Consider the following 20780-nt stretch of genomic DNA (forward strand, 5'->3'; position numbering starts at 1 on the left):
CATGCCTTATTTCGTTCATGTAACTTATCAATTTTCTTATCTCCTTTGCTTCTAGTTGGGATGGTTGACAGGCTGACGACTTTGTAGCGCCTGAAGGTTGCCTTTGTGGAGGTCTCAGAAGCTGGGGCCGAAGGGTCCTCTTTTTCCACCCTTCCCACAACTTTTATCCCGAGCTCTCAGGTGAACTTGCAGGAGATCATCCAAATGGGGGTCACTGTGGATGACAATCAGCAGAAAATTCCGATCCCAAGACCGATTGAAAGCATAAGAGTTTGGAGGGGGTCGCCCGGAGTGGGTTAGTGCGGGTGTGGTCACCCCTTGTGTCTTGGAAAGGTCATTTGATGCTCCCGAGTTTATCGACCGTCAGCTGCTTCCTGGTACCAAGGTTGTTTTCAAGGACCGTGATATCTCAGACCATGCTAACTCAATGTACCGTGCATTCCTTCGATCTGCAACTATCAAAAGAAAGGTTGATCCTGCTCTTACAAATACATTCCGTCTTGATGGGAAGTTAAAGCAGGCTCAGATAGTTTTGGGTGTCATAAAGGGGAAGTTGGAGGAGGCTGAGGTCACCAGGGAGAAGGCGGCCAAGGACGCCGAGGATGCCAAAACCGAGATCCCGAGGTTTGCGAAACACGAGACACAGTTGTCGATCTAGGTTGCCGGAGCCCATAAGCTAGCCGCTGATGCTGAAGCTACTCCTGCTGGAGCCCATGCAGAGGTGGAGTGGGTGAAGGCTGAGCTTGAGTCCTTAAAGAAGAGGAATGCGGACCTTCTGGCTGATGCCTTGGCGGCCGTCAAGGCTACTAAGGATGCTCTGAAGGCATAAGTACTGGTTCTGGCTCCCAATGTAGATGTGTCTGTGATGGGCGCCATACCAGGAAGGATGGGTAGATCGTGGACCTGGATTAGGTTGCTCTTATGTTTTGTTTTAAGTTTGTGAGCCGTTTGTTCCGCGTTTGTACTGTGCTTAGTTTTGGAGAAATTTACACGTTGTAATTTCTAAGCCGTTTTCTTTGCTTGTTTAAACAATGCTTGGGTGGCCTCTCGTGTGGCCTGTTTATTTATGCATAAAAGGCCTTGTTGGTGGACCGTGTGGTGGGCCGTGTTGGATACTTATGTTTATTTTATTATCATATGGATATTCGTGTACTGGCCTCAGGGGTGATCGGTCTCCTGGGGTACATGTGTTTATTCGTGCCGTCGGTTGGGGAGATGTGTTTGAAAGGAAAATTTAAAACGAATTTTATTTAAAGTTTTGGCTTCAATAAAACCTCCTAATGTGGGTAAGAAAGATTACCTGGTAAAAAAATATGTTAAAAAATTACAAGCAAACAAAGAAACTTGAAAGAAAGGATGGTAATAAGAAGATAATTTAAACGTATCTTGATCTTCTTGATTGGAAGGATGCTCCTACGTGTAGTAGCATCGCATGTTGGTGGTAGTCTACGATATCGGGAGCTCAGTCCCATCTAGTCATTCGAGCTTGTAAGCTCTCTTCCCAATTACTGTCTTGGTCTCGTAGGGGCCCTCCCAGTTGCGCATGAGCTCTCCTTCTTCAGGAGTAAGGGACCGATGTCATTTTGTCGTAAGACGAGGTCTCTGGGTTCGAAGTCTCTTTTTACCACGCCACGATTGTACCTTAGGCTTAGCCTTTGCTTTAGGGCCAGTTCACATAGGTGTGCTATGCTTCTTACTTCGTTTGTGAGGTCCTTCTCGGCATTGTCGTCGTGTCCCCCCACGGTCCTCCGTGCGCTGGGGTCCCTAACCTCAACTGGGATGATGACTTCGACACTGTAGGTTAACCGAATGGGGGTTTCTCTGGTTATGACCGAAAAAGCCTAGTGCTTCAATTATCCCAAAAAGACACTCACAAACAAGCATGCTATGAAATATCAAGTAGATAACCTAAATAGCATGAAAGAAAAATAACCTAGAGTATGCAACGAAGCACAATTGGTCCATCCCTCAGGCTAACGAGGACGAACCGCTCTGATACCACTAAACGTAACACTCTAATTACCCTAAGCCTTACCTCTAGCCGTAAAGCAAAGGTTAATCAGAGGTTACGGGAATTCTAAAGCTTATACATATATATATAATGAATTACAAAGCGCGAACGTTCACACGAAGCCACAAGCGTAACAAACAAGATCCACTATGTGAGATAACAAGATATATGTAGCTATATAAGAGTATAATAATCATAAGATACTAGCCACAGCCTGCGGAGTTTAGGCCGACTAGTTAAATACTGACATATAGTGTTTTGAAAGTAAAACAGCTTATACAGAATATCTCTCATAAAGTAAGCCTCTAAAGCAAAATAAAATAGAAAAGTGAGAGTACTAATAAAAATAAATCAAAAGAATCCAAATACAAGATAAACGTCCTCCGCTCTGTCACCATCAAGCAACTCACTGAGGTCGGTTGTGACCTACATCTAAAAAACAACAACAAAGTATGGAATGAGAACCGGAAGTTCTCAGTATGGTAACAGTGCCCAGTGATGTAAGATATACGACTCCTGGATGCCAGAGGCAATCCTAGAGCTACATATCCATCATGAGATTCAAGCTTAAAGCATAACTAAAATTAAAATCATAACTTTTAAACCATAACATAATAAATGGGTTATCTAACTTAGGAGATTTTCTAATCTTACAGTTCTCCACTTTCCCGCAGTCTTCACTGGCCTAACCGCCATGCAATCCCATCGCCACCGCCTGCTGAGCCTCCTCAATCCCAGTAGAAAGCACAAATAATTACATACAAGTAATACATAAGAATTGATCAAGTATAGCAAGTAAATCAAGAAGCAATTAGGCATGTTATACAAGTATGCATATTATGCAAGTAGACAAAGCAAGCAACCACATAGAAAATGCACATGATGAATATCTGCTCTATTGGCTGTGATATCACATTGTCGGTTCAACTGCCAACCCGACACATCTCCATGGAGATGTCGCCCTTCGGAATCATAATTGGGAACCCTTGAAATATGGTGCTCGGAACACCGTCCAGGATTTTGTGCTTGCACACTCTAGTGATCCGAAGGGATGCGAGCGAGAGACTCTTGCCACGGACCTCACATCTCAATGCAAGCGGGACAATCCACCGACCTTACGCTGCCACCGCTACCTCGACAAGCGGGTTCCAACCGCGGTCCCTGCTGGGCGCATAGCGTCTCAACAATCTCAATTTAAAAATGTTACTTTAGTGGTTTTCTTTCAAAAATTCATTATTTCATTATAACAATATTTCATCATTGCAACTCTGAGTCCTCGAATCATCCTAGCCACTGTCAATTCATAATTTCCATTCTGAACTCATTAGTTCGTCAATTTCTTAATTCATCTATCTTTCTCCCCTCTCACTCCACCAAACCCATCCTCAGTACACCAGAAATCTAAGCCTCCGTTCTCTAACTTTTCAAGGTATACCCAAATCAAATCACTTACGACCTTTCCCATGTTTTGATACCCCAAAAATAAGCCAAAGAATCTTAAATCGGTGTCACAGTGATGCATGAAAACTTGTCTCTCAACAAATTTCCCTTCGGCAAGTATACCGAATTGTTGTCATGTAAAACTCATAGTAGAGTGAGGTCGAATCCCATAGGGATTGATTGGTCAAGCAATTTTAGTTAGAAGAAAGTGCTAGTTGAGCTGAGCAGAAATTGGATTTGGAATTTGCAGAAAATTAAATGACTTGAAAGTAAATAGCAGGAATTAAAGTGCAGAATCTTAAATGGGGAGTTGGGGTAATAAGCATGAAATTAAATGGCAGAAAGTAAAGAGAATGGGTAAGATAAGATATGGGGAAATCATTGGGTTCAGGAGATGTTGCATTCTCCGGATCAAATTCATTCTCATCTCTTCCTCAATCAATGCATTCATTGATCTCCTTGACAATCTTAAGTGATTGGGTCCCAATTCCTTGGCAATCCAATCTCTCTAAGCTTGAACAATTGCCCAATTCCTTAATTTAATTGCTCATGGGAAGAGATGAAGTGTGGTCACTGATTATACCACATGTATTCCCAAATCAAAGTGTTGGTAGGATTACATGTCATAATATCCATCCAAACCCCAATTTTGTAACAACCATGATTTTTAAGTACGCGAGATCTTTTCTAAAAGCACGGATTTCTCCGGAAGATCAGTAAAGGGAGAACCTTTTCTATATCAACAAGTATATCGATCCTCATTGTCATTATGTCATCCTTAAGCTATAACCTCCTCTGAGGCAAGCTCGATAATGCAATCGCAAAGAACCTAGTTTTTGAACCGTATCGGTTGGCAGTTTTGATTCTGACTTTCGTAAATAGTCTCTGTTTGACGAACCGGACTCGATTCATGAGAGGAGAGAGATAATAGTATAATATTATCATTATATTAGTATTAGAAAATGCTTGAATGATATTATAAGGTTACCTGGTCTGTTTTTGTTAAAAACAGAAAATTGGTTTAACCGGGTTTACGGTTTACTGGTGCAGCTTAGCACCAGCACTCTCTGATGAATTTAGCAATGCTAAGGCCTCATTATACATGTTATATTCTCATAATAAATATGTTACTAGTATCATTTATGCTAGTAGCTCAGAAAATAATTTTTAGAGATGTTTTCACAAGTGTTCCGATACATCTAGTTTTAGTAGTTATACACCTGAGATATTTTAATATTATTTTAACCCACCTTCAAGCCAACCAATCACAACTCTCCTTACACCCCCAAGACACTCCAAGGCTGGTCATTTACTCCCTTTGTCCGAAAATAACAAGAGAGAAAAGAGAGAAACTTTCATGAACACTTAATCTTCAAAGCTTGATTTCTTCTGAACTAAAACTCAAATCAAAACTCCGATTTCACCAAAATGATCCTCCCTTCTTCCTCTACATAACCATGTGACTTATCAAGGCTGGAAATAAGGTGAGATGGCTGTCTCCCTCCCTCTTCAATTCGGTTTTCAAGGAAAACCATGCAAAACATGTGTTTTCTTGATGTTTTCCCTTAGGAATCATGCTTAACTTGACTTGAGGGCCAAGAAACGTGACTTTCCAGAAAGTCTAAGGTTAGAAATCACTTCCTAACATGCTGAGTGAGATTTGGTTAGTTGAGGGTTTTTGGATTTAAAGTTGTTCTTGATGTGATTTAGGAAGAAAAAGTGCTTAAGGACCACCTGAAAGAGTAACCGAATTTGAAGCAGCAAATCAAGGTAGGGTTTGACAAATTTAATTTTTATTGATTGTGTTTGAGTTGTGTGATTATGTAAGAATCTGCTGCAGAGAGGCAGTCAGATAAATGGTGGTACGACCACTGAGAACGCTTTCCTGGGATACCTTGCTATAATGCTTTGCTGTAAGACAGAGGTTGCTTACAGAGGTATCAAGATGAATGTGCTCCTGTAAGACAGAGGTTGCTTACAGTGAGTATGTTGTTACTCCTGTAAGACAGAGGTTGCTTACAGTGAGTTTGTTGGGCGTATATCGGTAATAAGTTTCGCCCTGCAAGACAAAGGTTGCTTGCAGTGGATACCCTGCAAGACAAAGGTTGCTTGCAGTGGATATTGCCAACAGGAAAGCCTTATCCAGACAGAGGTTGCTGGGTAACATCGGGAGCGGGTATGTAATCGACAGATGAGCTCATTACCTGCACTAGGGCTAGACATGCATCATACTTGGTTGTGCATTTTCTCTATTATGATTGTTGCATGAATGTATGCTTTCTTTGTTTGTATTCTATTCTCTGTGTTTGTGTCTATGTTTTACTTTCTTGTATTCTTCTGTTTGTGGTCTTTTTCTGTTTTCTCTATTTTCTCTATTTATCTGTCTTCTATTTACTACTTCTCTATATTCTTCTATTAGTCTGCTAAACAACACAAAATTAATGAACGTAACTAATAACCCCGGCCCTACTAAGAACTCCCCAGTTCTTACCCCTTCTCTCTCCCTTCCCCCTCCAGATAGAGCAAAACCATCCTTCCGTAGCTCGTTGATGATCGTTCCACAAAGAGGATTTCGCTCTAGGTAGTCTTCTGAGTCTAGAGTGAACTCCATTATCTGCTTATACGTATATACCATGGGACCAGCCGACATCTAAGCCCCGTTTATCTATGAACTTTAACCTAAGTCCTCCGTACGATGTTGCTGTTATGTGGCCACTCGATGAAGTACTTGAGAGACGCTCTTTGATGACATATGATCGTGCAGAGGAGTAGTAGATGACCTTCCACCTATTGATGACGTTCCACCTGACTTGAGTTTTGAAGACCTAGAACGTACCTTCCCTCGCTTTAGTAGTTTAGAGGGACTAGGTGAGTATAGAGTTTAGGCTAGCCTGGGTGCCAGCTTAGAGACCTTTTGAACAGGTCAGGACCTGGGATGTTATATGTATGTATATGTATATAGTTATTATCTAGCTATATCTAGGGGTGTTCTAACTGAAGGTCTATACTCTAACAAAGGCTGGATAAATGAATGTTGCTAGCTACTCGTGATGTATTTATTTGTGGTTGTTTATAATTGATTTATCTGTTATTACTTGTAGATTGATTATGAGTGATTCCGTCTATTAATTCAAAAGTTTCAAAAAAAAAATATACCCCGCAAATTAACTACATTTTTAACAACGTATCAGGCTCATATGATAAATAATAGATAATAATTAGGAAGACAAATTGGTAGCGCTCAGTTTCTAGTATGATCTAGACATATTGAAAATTGGGTCGTTACAAATTTGGTCCAACATGAGAAAGCATTTCTAGCATGATCTCCTCATCCCTTTTCCAAGGCTCAAAGAAGATCCAATTATGGAGAGTTTTTTTTCCAAGACAACTAACCAATTGAATTAAGATTGAAAGCTTTCTAGTAAGATCAAGAGAAAAGAAAGAAGAAGAAGAATGAAAATTATAATTGATCCATCAAATTACAACAGAGCTCCCTAATCCAATGAAAGGGGTTTAGTTGTTCATAGCTCTAGAAATGAAAAATAGCAGAAAAGAAGAATCCATGCTAAAGTGCAGAAAAAGTAAATCTATAGAGAGTAGTGCCCAGAAGTGCCAAGCTCCTCTTTAGTTCAAAACTACTCCTATATATACTACTCCTCATGATCTTCTAGTGAGTTCTTCAAGTCTTGGATCTGGGCTCTGGACCTTGAGTTGAAGCAGTTCTCATCTTTAGTGGGCCCAGCTTGCAGAGAAATATGAGTTAGGCTTGGGCATTTAGTGAGATTAACGTTGAGTCATATTTTTGGGTGCGAGAACGTTAGTGGCATTCACTTTTTCCACTAACGTTCCACCCTTATATAACCACGTTAACTCCAACGTTAGTAGTCTTAACGTGACTACTAACGCCTCCTATTCAATCCTTGGCCAACGTTAATGGGACTCACTTTTCCCATTAACGTTGGCTTGTGCCCCTTTTCGCAAACGTTAATGGGACTCACTTTTCCCATTAACGTTGGCTTGTCTCTTGCCCCTACGTTAAGTCTCACGTTAGCTTAGCTAACGTGGCTCTTAACGTGGGTGTTCTTCACCTTCAAGAGCGTTAGTGACACTCGCCATTGTCACTAATGCTCCTATTGCCTAAAGTTCCTACCTTAGGACTCACGTTAACTAAATTAACGTGGCTCTTAACGTAGTAAATGAAGCCATTTCCCGACGTTAGTGACAAAAGTGAGTGTCACTAACGTTGGTTCTTTGAATTTCAACTCCACGTTAACTTTCACGTTAACAATCTTAACGTGAGAATTAACATAGGCAATGCTAATGATCCAACGTTAGTGACAAAAGTGAGTGTCACTAACGTTGGTGTTGTTGCTCCTCTTTCACGTTAGAGTTCACGTTAACTAAGTTAACGTGACTTTTAACGTGGGGCATTTCCTAGTTTTCCAACGTTAGTAGTGTTCACTTTTCTCGTTAACGTGGAGTTCCCCTTTTTCTTCTACGTTAACTACCACGTTAACGTGGCTATCAACGTGAGCTATGGATGGCTTCGCAGGCGTTATTGGTGATCACTTTTCTCATTAACATTGCAAGCTCCTTGCCATTCCACGTTAGTGTTCTCGTTAACTAAGTTAATGTGAATGCTAACGTGGTTCTTCCATGCTTCATTTGTCCTGAAATCAAGCAATTAAAGTGCATCAAAGCTCTAGCTAAAGTCATGAGATTATGCATCATCAAGTTATCATGCAATTCTAGCAAAAATATCATGAAATCATGCAAAATTCACAATAGTTGCTTGAATCAATGTGTAAGTGTATATTCACCCAAAACTTGCCTTATTCACTAAGAAAATGCATGAAACTACCCTAAAACAGTAAAGAAAAGGTCAGTGAAATTGGCCTAGATGCCTTGGCATCACAACACCAAACTTAAAGCTTGCTTGTCCCTAAGCAAGTACTGAAGCATAAGAAAAATGAAATGAAAGAATCAAGAAGATAAAATAGAAGTGGCATTCCTGGTTCATAGAGTTTCATGCATAGCAACTTAGGTTCTTTCCCTTTAGGTTTCAAGCCTTTATCAAATCCAGAGTCACTCTCTTGATTGCATCCGTGGAGGCTTCTCTCTTAGTGATCCTTCCTTCCTTTTCAAAGTTTATTTTTCTTTTTGCTAAGTGCTTTGTAAGAGGGCGACTCTTTATGATAAGCTTTCAGCCAACACTCCCAAACCAGTTGGTTTTAGGGTGCTAGGTGTTAAGACACCCCTAAGGACTTACTCCCTCAAGTCTCTTTCCCTCATACATACACACCACAGGCACATGGTTTGTTATTTTTTCTTTCTTGAGACCTTGGTGTCCAGCACCTCTTTGGGTTACTAAATGCTCTGTAGCAAAGGTTACTCTTGATAGTGGACTTTCAGCTGATAATCCCGGATTAGTTAACCCAAGTTACCAAGTGATAAGGCACCCCTAAGAGTTTATTCATCCAAGTATATCCCTTGTACATAAACACCACAGACACATGCCTCAATTTTAAAACCCTTGGTGGCCTAGCATTATTTCTTATTGTGTTCCTTTTATTATTTTCAATTGTATTGCTCTTTTTCTTTTCTTGTTAGGATCTTATTGTTTAGCTAGCCTCAAAGAATGTGTCTCAAACATAGGACTTATGATGGATAGTTGCTTTCTTTCCTTTCTTGGTGAACCAACTTAGCTTACTAATCAACCTACCATAAACATTCAAAATGCACTTCACAAAATGACTCCACTCTTATTCTTTCCATAATATTTTCTTTTAGATAAACTTAGAGAGACAAGCATACAAGTAACGAAGATGAAAGTGAGCATTCAAGACATTAAGCTCAATAATATTGACCTAAGCAATGAAACTTAAATGCATAATTGAAATTTCTAAACTACTATGGAAGCATGTTCTATTTCATACATGATATTCCTTATTTAAAGCTTTGAAAAAGAAAGTAAATTAAGGAGGAACTTCACCACCTTTCACTTGTTGGTATGCTCATTCTCTTCTGCTCCCTTGGGATTCTCCTTGATTACTTGAGTCTCCATTTCCCTTGCGCTTCCCCATCAACTTTTTTCAGAAACCGGCATCCTCCATCTTCTTCTTTAATGCTTCCTTTTGCCGTTTCACCTTCCCCTCTTCTTATTCAGTTAAGTTCTTGCGCACTGCCTCATAACTTGGGATGTCAGGTTGCAGGTGATGCATATGCTCAGTCACATAATTTAACCTTGCATGAGTGTTGATGCTGAATTCTTCTCGATGCAGTTGCCTTCCTTCGTTCAGCATGCTGAATTCATTGAATGCTTTCATTTGATTCATCTGGCATTGATTGAGTTCCTAGAGGCGTTTATCTTGGCTTTCCTGTCTTTCAGACACCTGACTGATGGCTTGAGTGAGCTGAAAGTAGTGCTCTTGTTGCTGCTCCATTAGTTGTTGCTGCCATTCCCTTTGTTGGTTCATCCAGTTTGTTAGCATTTCTTCTTGACAATCCATCCTCTGAGATTGAGGTTGCAATTGTTGTTCTTGCCTTTCCATGTATATTCTTGATAAATCATCAATGGCTCCTCGGATGTGACCCAAATTGATGTTGGTTGGGTCATAATACCCTTCTTGATGTTGTTCTGTTTGTTGGGTTTCTTCATGGATAGGTTCTTCCTCTTGTGCTTCTTCTGATGCTCTCTTCCTTAGATGGGGTCTTTTCTGCTGTTGAGCTGGAGTCACATGGGTTATGCGTTGGAGTGTGAGTGATCTCCCAAGACCTATCCAAGTTGGATTGCTGTCTTCAAAGACTACCTTGGCCTTCATGCATAATCTAAGGATGGTGCTGGGATACCAAAGTCTAGCACCTGAATCCTTCTTCTCGACTGATTCTTGGAATCCTTCAGTTATAATTTCGTGCACATTTATGCTTCCACCTCTTATTAAGCAATGTACCATGGTAGCTCGAGAAATGTTAACTTCAGAATTGTTTGCAGCTGGAAGGATAGATCGTCTCACAAGCTCAAACCATCCCTTGGCTTCTGGGATGAGGTATCCTCTCCTGATGAAACGGGGTCTCTTATCCGAATACCTTTCCCAGTTAGACCCCACAATGCATATATCACCTAAAATTTCCTCCAGTTCATCATTGTCGGGGCCATTGTTCATTCTTTCTTGGTACCCGACCTCAACAAATTGTGGTGATTTCAGATGAAGAACTCTAGTTATAGCATTTGGGCTGAAATCTACCTCCTTCCCTCTTACATAGCTTGTGAAGGTGGGGGTCATGGTCTTGTCTTCTCTAACCACATTTGCATAAAATTCCCTGTTGAGATTTGCATTTACCCTTGCTTCCGGGTTAGTGAGCTTTTGCTAACCCCTTTTTTCGATCTTCTCCCGAATTTGTGGGCACTCATCTTCATCGAACTGGAAAGTTGATTCAGGCAGTATCTTCTTGTTCTTAATTCGCTCGAACTCGAGCTCATGAAAGGCTGTTTTGAACCTCCCGGCATCGAAGGAAGGCTGCTCCATTGGTTCCTTCCTCTTTTGCCTTTTGGAGCTTGATGATGCCATAAGTGAGAATTGGTCTTCGAAGATAATGAGTGTTATGAGTTTGAAGATGGAGTTCGGTTTGGTTGAGAGAGGAATGTGTTTTGAGAAAAGGGAGGAAAGGTGAGGATATAAGGTGTACGTGAAGTACGTATAGCCGAGAGAAAGAAGTGAAAAAGATGGGGATATAGGGTGTGTACGAAAAGGTTGTGTGAAGGGGTTTATATAGAGAGATGGCAATTGTTGAAGGGTGTGGATTGATGGTGTTGTTTGATAGTGGACGGTTGGGGTTTTGAGATTGAATAATCACAAGGATCACCTCTTTTATGAGGATCTTGGTTCGGTCTCCAAGCCATCCACTCCCAATGTTGCACGGCAACACTTCCAAGGACATTCCCCATGAGGACAAGTGTGAAATTTCCTTGGTGTAGTGGCCGAATCCTTCTTCCTCATTTGTCCTATCAAGTACCATCAATGTCCTTTTTGATTCCCTATACACGAAAAATAGAGAATGTGAAAAATTGGTAGGAAAATTCAAGGGGTGAACTAACTAATCAAAATCTCTCTTTTTTTTTGTTTGACTAATTTCTTTCCATGAATTCATGAATACACATCAATCAATCATTAAGCTGCCCATGCATGCAACGTTGGTACACCAAACTTTTTTGTGGTCATATGGTGCAACAAGTTTGGGGAATGAATTATTTTTTTCAAAAAGTGTGTTCAAACCCACTTGGTATGCTTTGAACACCAAACTTATCATGTACTATACTTTGCATGTAAAGGAGTCTTATATTGGTTGTCAAAATTGATCTGAAAATCCATGAACCTTGCATTATTACTATTATTAGAGATTTAAGAGAGGGAGAGTTATAGAACATGGGTTGCCTCCCATGAAGCGCTTTTTTAGCGTCACTAGCTTGACGTTTGGTTCTTTCAAGGTGGCTGATAGTGCTTGAAGTTCTCCGCTCTTGCAGTGAACCTATGTCCATTAGTTTTGTTGATAAGCTCCATATACTCTAAGGACATGATTTTGTTGATGGTATACACTGGGGGTAGCTGAGATGGAATAGTGGGAAGGTGAGGTGGTATGGTTGGGAAGTATGTAGAGATCACTTCATCACCTGGAGAGAAATCTTCTGTAGGAATTTTCTTGTTTCTCCATCTTCTGGGTACTTTGTTCCTTGTTTCTCTTAGTGCTATCTTGCTTTCTACAGATTCTTCCTCTAAGGGGTTTTTGTTGCTAGCTTTGCATGGCTCTGGTGGTTCTGGTTTCTTTTGGATCCCCTTTTCATATGGTTCTTCCTGAGCACATGGCTTTCCAACCAATGGGGCTTCTAATTGAATTGTTTCTGCTTCATTGCTTGTTTCTTGCATCAATGCTTCCTTGGTTGGCTCCTTCATCAATTCTCTGTTATCATGATCTGATTCTTGTGAGGGTTTAAAGACATTGAAGGTGAGCTGCTCATCATGTATCCTCAGTACCAGCTCTCCTCACTCTACATCTATGAGCGCTCTGGCTGTGGCTAGGAATGGTCTTCCCAGAATGATGGGGTAGATAGGATTCTCATCCATTTCCAGAACAACAAAATCTGTGGGAATGTAGTAGTTCCCAACCTTTATCAGCACATTTTCAACCACTCCTATTGCTTGTCTTTGAGTTTTGTCAGCCAATCTGATAATTACATCAGTGGGAGTTTGTTCATTGATTTGGAGCCTCTTCATGAGGGAGAGAGGCATTACATTGATGCTTGCTCCCAAGTCACAAAGCCCTTTGTCAATCATTGTTTCTCATATGGCACAAGAGATGTGGAAACTCCATGGATCCTCCTTCTTTGTAGGAGCCCCTGGTTGAATGAGGGCACTGCAGTCCTTGTTCATCTTTATGGTTTGTCCACCTTTGAATGGACTCTTTCTGGCTAGTAGCTCTTTTATATACTTGATGTAGAAAGGCATTTGCTGGAGGGCTCTAATGAATGGTATATTTACATCAAGAGATGCAAACATATCAAGGAACCTTGAGTACATTCTCCCTGCTACACCACCTTTAAGCCTGTGGGGAAAAGGTGCATATGGGTTCAACACATCCTTCTTCCTTAGCTCTTCCTTAGATGTAGGTTGAGTTGTACAACTTCCTTCCTCTTGGCTTTGTTTGTGATTGTTTTGAAGGTGTTCTACTCCATTCATACTCTCTCCATCACTTGTGGTTATCATTTTACATTCTTCCCATCTTACTTTCCTTGTTTCTCCTCTTGGATTCTTCTCTGTGTCACTGGGGAATCCATCAGTGGACTTGGGAAGTTGTTGAGATAGGTACCTGGTGGACGAAATTGTGATCCTCTTTGTATTTGCATGAGATTTAAAAATTGGCTCTATTGGAATTTATGATCACAACTTCATTCAACTTAACCAGCAAGTGTACTGGGTCATCCAAGTAATACCTTACGTGAGTAAGGGTCGATCCCACAGAGATTGTTGGTATGAAGCAAGCTATGGTCACCTTGTAAATCTCAGTTAGGCATATTAAATGGTTATGGGTTTCGAAAATTAATAATAAATAGAAAATAAAAAGGGATAGAAATACTTATGTAAATCAATAGTGGGAATTTCAGATAGGCGTGTGGAGATGCTAGAATCCTTTCGAATATCTACTTTCTTATTGCTTTCATCCAATCCTTCTTACTCCTTTCCATGGCAAGTTGTATGTAGGGCATCACCATCATCAATGGCTACTTTTAATCCTCTCGGGAAAATGGTCCTATGCGCTGTCACTGCACGGCTAATCATCTGGAGGCATCACCCTTGTTGATGGCTACATCCCATCCTCTCAGTGAAAATGGTCCAAATGCTCTGTCACAGCATGGCTAATCATCTGTCGGTTCTCAATCAGGTTGGAATAGAATCCCTTGATTATTTTGCGTTTGTCATCACGCCCAGCCTTCAGGAGTTTGAAGCTCGTCACAGTCATTCAATACCGGAATCCTACTCGGAATGCCACAGACAAGGTTAGACCTTCTGAATTCCCATGAATGCCGCCATCTATCTAGCTTATACTACGAAGATTCTGTTGGGGAACCTAAGAGATATGCACCCGGCCTAAGGTAGAACGGAAGTGGTTGTCAGTCACGCGCGTTCATAGGTGAGAATGATGATGAGTGTCACTGATCATCACATCCATCAAAGTGTTGTGCAACGTATATCTTGGAATAAGAATAAAAGAGAATTGAATAGAAAGTAATAGTGATTGTATTGAAACTTGAGGTACAGCAGAGCTCCACACCCTTAATCTATGGTGTGCAGAAACTCCACCGTTGAAAATACATAAGTGAAAGGTTCAGGCATGGCCGAATGGCCAACCCCCTGAATGATCAAAAGACCGAATGATCAAAGACTAAACAGTCAAGAGATTAAACTGTCAAAAGATGTCTAATACAATAGTAAATTATCCTATTTATACTAGACTAGCTACAAGGGTTTACATGAGTAAGTAATTGATGCATAAATCCACTTCTGGGGCCCACTTGGTGTATGCTTGGGCTGAGCTTGATCTATTCACGAGTTGAGGCTTCTCTTGGAGTTGAACTCCAAGTTATAACGTGTTTTGGGCGTTCAACTCCGGATCATGACGTGTTTCTGGCGTTTAACTCCAGACAGCAACATGTACTTGGCGTTCAACGCCAAGTTACGTCGTCAATTTCCGAATAAAGTATGGACTATTATATATTGCTGGAACGCTCTGGATGTCTACTTTCCAACGCCGTTGAGAGCGCGCCATTTGGAGTTCTGTAGCTCCAGAAAATTTATTTCGAGTGTAGGGAGGTCAGATTCCAACAGCATCAGCAGTCCTTTTGTCAGCCTTCTTTCAGAGTTTTGCTCAAGTCCCTCAATTTCAGCCAGAAATTACCTGAAATCACAGAAAAATACACAAACTCATAGTAAAGTCCAGAAGTGTGAATTTAGCATAAAAACTAATGAAAACATCCCTAAAAATAGCTAGATTATACTAAAAACTATCTAAAAACAATGCCAACAAGCGTATAAATTATCCGCTCATCACAACATCAAACTTAAATTGTTGCTTGTCCCTAAGCAACTAAAAATCAATTAGGATAAAAAGAAGAGAATATACTATAAATCCCAAAATATCAATGAATATTAATTCTAATTAGATGAGTGGGACTTGTAGCTTTTTGTTTCTGAACTGTTTTGGCATCTCACTTTCTCCTTTGAAGTTTAGAATGATTGGTATCTATAGGAACTTAGAATTTCATATAGTGTTATTGATTCTCCTAGTTAAGTACGTTGATTCTTGAACACAGCTACTTTTATGAGTCTTGGCCGTGGCCCTAAGCACTTTGTTTTCCAGTATTACCACCGGATACATAAATGCCACAGACACATAACTGGGTGAACCTTTTCAGATTGTGACTTAGCTTTGCTAAAGTCCCCAGTTAGTGGTGTCCAGAGCTCTTAAGCACACTCTTTTTGCTTTGGATCACGACTTTAACTACTCAGTCTCATGCTTTTCACTAGGACTTTCATGACACAAGCACATGATTAGGGACAGCTTGATTTAGCCGCTTAGGCCTGGATTTTATTTCCTTGGGCCCTCCTATCCATTGATGCTCAAAGCCTTGGATCCTTTTTACCCTTGCCTTTTGGTTTTAAGGGCTATTGGCTTTTTCTTCTTGCTTTTTCTTTTTCTTTCTAAATAAATTTTTTTTTCGCCAATTTTTTTTTCGCAAGCTTTTGTTTTTCACTGCTTTTTCTTGCTTCAAGAATCAATTTTATGATTTTTCAGATTGTCAATAACATTTATCTTTGTTCATCATTCTTTCAAGAGCCAACAATTTTAACATTCATAAACAACAAGATAAAAAATATGCACTATTTAAGCATTCATTCAGAAAACAAAAAGTATTGTCACCACATCAATATAATTAAACTAAATTCAAGGATAATTTTGAAATTCATGTACTTCTTGTTCTTTTGAATTAAAACATTTTTCTTTTAAGAGAGGTGAAGGATTAATGGAATTTATTCATAGCTTTAAGACATGGTTACTACATACTAATGATCATGAAGTAGAGACACAAAATAAACATAACATAGAAACCGATAAACAGAAAGAAATAAGAACAAGGAATGAATCCACCTTAGTGGCGTCTTCTTCTTGAAGGACTAATAATGTCCTTAAGCTCTTCTATGTCCCTTCCTTGCCTTTGTTGCTCCTCCCTCATTGCTCTTTGATCTTCTCTTATTTCTTGGAGAATGATGGAGTGCTCATGATGTTCCACCCTTAATTGTTCCACATTGTGGCTCAAATCTTCTAAGAAAGTGTTGAGTTGTTCCCAATAGTTATTGGGAGGAAAGTGCATCCCTTGAGGCATCTCAGGGATTTCTTGATGATGAGCTTCCTCATGCATCTCTTGAGAACCGTGAAGGGTCTCTCTTGCTTGCTCCATCCTCTTCTTGGTGATGGGCTTATCCTCTTCAATGGAGATGTCTCCTTCTATGATAACTCCAGTTGAGTAACATAGATGGCAAATAAGGTGAGGAAAAGCTAGCCTTGCCATGGTGGAAGGCTTTTTGGCTATTTTGTAGATTTCATTGGAGATGACGTCATGAACTTCTACTTCCTCTCCAATCATGATGCTATGAATCATGATGGCCTGATCCACAGTAACTTCAGATCGGTTGCAAGTGGGAATGATGGAGCGTTGAATGAACTCCAACCATCCTCTAGCCACAGGCTTGAGGTCCAGTCTTCTTAGTTGGACTGGCTTGCCTTTGGAGTCTCTCTTCCATTGAGCTCCTTCCACACATATGTCCGTAAGGACTTGGTCCAACCTTTGATTAAAGTTGACCCTTCTAGTGTAGGGGCATGCATCTCCTTGCATCATGGGCAAGTGGAACGCCAATCTTACATTCTCCGGACTAAAGTCTAAGTATTTCCCCCGAACCATTGTGAGATAATTCTTTGGACTCGGGTTCATACTTTGATCATGGTTCCAAATGATCCATGCATTGGCATAGAACTCTTGAACCATTAAGATTCCGACTTGTTGCATGGGGTTGGTTAGGACTTCCCAACCTCTTCTTCGGATTTCATGTCGGATCTCCGGATACTCATTTTTCTTGAGCTTGAAAGGGACCTCAGGGATCACCTTCTTCTTTGCCACAACATCATAAAAGTGGTCTTGATGGCTCTTGGAGATGAATCTTTCCATCTCCCATGACTCAGAGGTGGAAGCTTTTGTCTTCCCTTTTCCTTTTCTAGAGGATTCTCCGGCCTTAGGTGCCATTGATGGTAATGGAAAAACAAAAAGCTTATGCTTTTACCACACCAAACTTAAAATTTTGCTCGCCCTCGAGCAAGAGAAAAAAGAAGAGAAGAAGAAGAAGAAGAAGAAAATGGAGGAGAGTAAGGGGAGATGGATTCGGCCAAGGTATAATAGAGGGGGTAGTGTTGTGTGAAAATGAAGTAGAATGGAAGGGTATATATAGGGAGAGGAGAGAGGGTAGGTTCGGCCATTTAAAGTGGGATTGGGTGGGAAAATGTTTTTGAATTTTGAAGGTGGGTGGGGTTTTTGGGGAAGAGGGGATGGATGTGAGTGGTGAAGGGGGTAATTGGGAAGAGAGATTGAGGTAATTGATGAAGGGTTTTTGGGAAGTGTGACATGGGGAAGAGTGAAAATAGGATTAGGAGGTAAGGTGGGAATATAGTAGGTGGGGATCCTGTGGGGTCCACAGATCCTGAGGTATCAAGGAATTCCATCCCTGCACCAAATAGGCATGTAAAATGCCTTTGCATACCATTCTGGCGTTTAAACGCCGAGTGGTGCACGTTCTGGGCGTTCAACGCCCATGTAAAGCATGTTTCTGGCGTTGAACGCCAGTTTCATGCTTGTTACTGGCGTTCAGCGCCAGCTTTTCCTCTAGGCACATTCCTGGCGTTCAAACGCCAAGATGTTGCTTGTTTCTGGTGTTCAGCGCCAGATTCATGCTCTGTTCTGGCATTGAACGCCAGCCAGATGCTCCTTACTGGCGTTGAACGCTAGTCTATCCTTCCTTCAGGGTGTGATTTTTCTTCTGCTGTTTTTGATTCTATTTTTAATTTTTATATTTTTTTCGTGACTCCTCATGATCATGTACCTAATAAAACACAAAATAACAATAAAATTAAATAAAATAAAAATTAGATAAATAAAATTGGGTTACCTCCCAACAAGCGCTTCTTTAATGTCAATAGCTTGACAGTGGCTCTCATGGAGCCACAAAGGTAATCAGGTCAATGTTGTATAGTCCCAACACCAAACTTAGAGTTTGGATATGGGGTCTTAACACCAAACTTAGAGTTTGGTTGTGGCCTCCCAACACCAAACTTAGAGTTTGACTGTGGGGGCTCTTCTTGACTCTGAATTGAGAGAAGCTCTTCATGCTTACTCTCTTTTATCATAGAGGGATGGCCATGTGCCTTAAACACAAGGTAGTCCCCATTCAATTGAAGGACTAATTCACCTCTGTTGACATCTATCACAGCTCCTGCTGTGGCTAGGAAAGGTCTTCCAAGGATGATGCATTCATCCTTTTCCTTCCTAGTGTCTAAGATTATGAAATCAGTAGGGATGTAAAGGCCTTCAACCTTTACTAACACATCCTCTACTATTCCATAAGCTTGTCTCAATGACTTGTCCGCCAGTTGTAATGAGAACAATGCAGGTTGTACCTCAATGATCCCCAGCTTCTCCATTACAGAGAGTGGCGTAAGATTTATCCCTGACCCTAGATCACATAGAGCTTTTTCAAAGGTCATGGTGCCTATGGTACAAGGTATTAAGAACTTGCCAGGATCTTGTCTCTTTTGAGGTAAAATTTGCTGAATCCAGGTATCTAGTTCATTAATGAGCAAGGGAGGTTCACTTTCCCAAGTCTCATTACCAAACAACTTGGCATTCAGTTTCATGATAGCTCCTAAATATTGAGCAACTTGCTCTCCAGTTACATCTTCATCCTCTTCAGAGGAAGAATAGTCTTCAGAGCTCATAAATGGCAGAAGGAGATTTAATGGAATCTCTATGGTCTCTATATGAGCCTCAGATTCCTTTGGATCCTTAATAGGAAACTCCTTCTTGCTTGAGGGACGTCCCAGGAGGTCTTCCTCACTAGGATTTTCGTCCGCCTCCTACCTTGTTCATTCGGCCATATTGATTATATCAATGGCCTTGCACTCTCCTTTTGGATTCTCTTCTGTATTGCATGGGAGAATACTGGGAGGAGTTTCAATGACTTTCTTACTCAGCTGGCCCACTTGTGCCTCCAGATTTCTGATGGAGGATCTTGTTTCACTCATGAAACTGAAAGTGGCCTTTGACAGATCAGAGACTATATTGGCTAAATTAGAAGTGTTTTGTTCAGAATTCTCTGTCTGTTGCTGAGAAGATGAAGGAAAAGGCTTGCCATTGCTCAGCCTATTTTGTCCACCATTATTAAAGCCTTGTTGAGGCTTTTGTTGATCCTTCCATGAGAAATTTGGATGATTTCTCCATGATGAGTTATAGATGTTTCCATAAGGTTCACCCATGTAATTAACCTCTGCCATGGCAGGGTTCTCAGGATCATAAGCTTCTTCAGAAGCTGCCTCTTTAGTACTGTTGGATGCATGTTGCCATCCATTCAGATTTTGAGAGATCATGTTGACTTGTTGAGTCAACACTTTGTTCTGAGCCAATATGGCATTCAGAGCATCAATTTCAAGAACTCCTTTCTTCTGAGGTATCCCATTATTCACGGAATTCCTTTCAGAAGTGTACATGAATTGGTTGTTTGCAACCATATCAATGAGTTCTTGAGCCTCTTCAGACGTTTTCTTTAGGTGAATAGATCCACCTGCAGAATGGTCCAATGACATTTTCGAAAATTCAGATAGACCATAATAGAATATATCTAATATGGTCCATTCTGAAAACATGTCAGATGGACATCTTTTGGTCAGCTGCTTGTATCTTTCCCAAGCTTCATAGAGGGATTCACCATCTTTTTGTTTGAAGATTTGAACATCCACTCTCAGCTTGCTCAGCTTTTGAGGAGGAAAGAATTTATCCAAGAAGGCAGTGACCAGCTTATCCCAGGAGTCCAGGCTATCCTTGGGTTGTGAATCTAACCATATTCTATCTCTGTCTCTTACAGCAAAAGGGAAAAGCATGAGTCTGTAGACTTCAGGATCAACTCCATTCGTCTTTACAGTCTCACAGATCTGTAAGAACTCAGTTAAAAACTGATAAGGATCTTCAGATGGAAGTCCATAAAACTTGCAGTTTTGTTGCATTAATGCAACTAGCTGAGGTTTCAGCTCAAAGTTGTTGGCTCCAATGGCAGGAATGGAGATGCTTCTTCCATCAAATTTGGACGTTGGCTTTGTGAAGTCACCAAGCATTCTCCTTGCATTATTATTGTTTTCGGCTGCCATCTCCTTCTCTTGTTCGAAAATTTCTGAAAGGTTGTTTCTGGATTGTTGTAATTTAGTTTCTCTTAGTTTCCTTTTCAGAGTCCTTTCAGGTTCAGGATCAATTTCAACAAGAGTGCCTTTTTCCCTGTTCCTGCTCATATGAAAGAGAATAAAACAAGAAAAGAAGAGGAATCCTCTATGTCACAGTATAGAGATTCCTTTATGTTAGTAGAAAAAGAAAGGGGAGAAGAATGTAGAAGAGTGGGTTCGGATATTTAGATGGAGAGAGGTGAAGATAAGTGTTAGTAATTAAATAATTAAATAGAATAAGAAAAGA

At 40.6% G+C, this 20780-nt stretch overlaps 1 non-coding gene across 1 annotated transcript; it reads left to right on the top strand.

Moving 5' to 3' along the window:
* The first annotated feature begins 19964 nt into the window (after nucleotides 1–19964).
* Nucleotides 19965–20068, top strand: LOC130978286 (small nucleolar RNA R71). Its single transcript, XR_009085938.1, has one exon. It is a non-coding gene; the product is annotated as a small nucleolar RNA R71 (small nucleolar RNA).
* Nucleotides 20069–20780: the final 712 nt, after the last annotated feature.

Source organism: Arachis stenosperma, chromosome 4 (assembly GCF_014773155.1).
Source record: "Arachis stenosperma cultivar V10309 chromosome 4, arast.V10309.gnm1.PFL2, whole genome shotgun sequence".
Lineage (NCBI taxonomy): Eukaryota > Viridiplantae > Streptophyta > Magnoliopsida > Fabales > Fabaceae > Arachis > Arachis stenosperma.